The sequence below is a fragment of the Triticum aestivum genome, chromosome 3B, assembly GCF_018294505.1.
Source record: "Triticum aestivum cultivar Chinese Spring chromosome 3B, IWGSC CS RefSeq v2.1, whole genome shotgun sequence".
Classification (NCBI taxonomy): Eukaryota; Viridiplantae; Streptophyta; class Magnoliopsida; order Poales; family Poaceae; genus Triticum; species Triticum aestivum.
The window spans coordinates 523944297-523945642 of NC_057801.1; the positions used below are offsets into that span (position 1 = coordinate 523944297).

Genomic DNA, 1346 nt, shown 5'->3' on the forward strand with positions numbered 1-1346 from the left:
TGGCATACATACATTACTGTGGACACACTAAGGGTGGGCAACCACACAACACCAATATATCTGTCTGTAATTGCTTAATAACATGTTATGTGTCGGCAAATGTGTGGGCCTTGACAATTTTTCAGTCGACGTAGGTAGGTTCTCAGCGACCTAACATGTGTCGCCGTACATAGGGTGTATGGACACGGACAAAGTGTCAGCGTAGGTGGACACGTGTCAATCGTTGGAAGCTTGGCACGCCATTTCAGCGCGAGGGGAGTTTTTTTTGGGTTTTCATGCAAAATAACCTCCACCCGAGCAAACAATCCCCAAATCAAACAACTCCACAACCCTAACCCATGCCTATCGCCACCCACCTCGCGCTCAATCCACGGCCCAGCTGCCATCGCCGCCGGCCTCGTGCTCGAACCACAGTCCGGCCGCCATGGCCGCTGGCCTCGCGCTTGACCCCGTCATCAAGCCGTCGTCCCGGAGTTCGGACGCCCCTCCCCCAAGCTCCACCCCGACATCCACCCATCCTCGCACTCCGCCCCCTCTCCTCGAGATCCCTCCCGAGATCGAGCCGCCGTCCTCGCACTCCACAATCCAACAACCGTCCTTGTGTCCCCCTGACATCCAGCCTCGTCCTCGCAAATCTCCGTCCCTGCTACCGCCGAGGCTCCATCGTCGTGCTCCCGCTGCTTTCAGATTTGCTGCTATCGGGGCTCCGTCGCCGGCCTCCCGCTGCTGCTGGACATGCCGATACCATGGACCCATCTCCAGGCTCATTACGCTGCTGCCGGACCTGCTGCCGAGACTCCATCTCCTTCGAGTTGCGTCCCTACCGAAGCCAGCCGTCCCCGTGCCTTGAGGTTAGCGTCAACTCCTCCTAAGTTTTCCTTCGCTGTACTGCTGCACTTAATTCATATGTCGTTGCTTGTGACAGTAGACAATGGTACAAGAATGTGCTTTTGTTGCTTGATTGTTTTGTACTGCTATTGCTTGAATAATGAATAATGATTGTCGCTTCACCGATGCAAAACTAACACTGCCGCACTATCCAAATTCAGATACTTGACAAATTTGATATTAAGGGTGCATCATGGACAAAACGTGGTTGTCTAAGCCTAGGTACATCAAAGTTTCCTTTTTCCCCAACTAATAAGCGGTATGATTATGTCATGAATTGTTCTGATATCCCTGTTTGTGGTGATTGGGTTGGTGTAGATGAGTCGACAATGAAGCTCGGGGCGTGATATGGCGCTCGGTGTAGGTGGCCATGGTGGACCTGAAGCTAGCTGAGATAAGCGACGGGATCAATGTTGTGCTCCTCCCGTTCTCATTAACCAAATAGTGCAGAGTGTGGC

At 52.9% G+C, this 1346-nt stretch overlaps 1 long non-coding RNA gene across 1 annotated transcript; it reads left to right on the forward strand.

The window, feature by feature from the left end:
* Positions 1-482: 482 nt before the first annotated feature.
* On the forward strand, positions 483-1346 carry LOC123065644 (uncharacterized). The gene is made up of 3 exons (XR_006431096.1): positions 483-851; positions 1050-1110; positions 1207-1346. It is a non-coding gene; the product is annotated as an uncharacterized lncRNA (long non-coding RNA).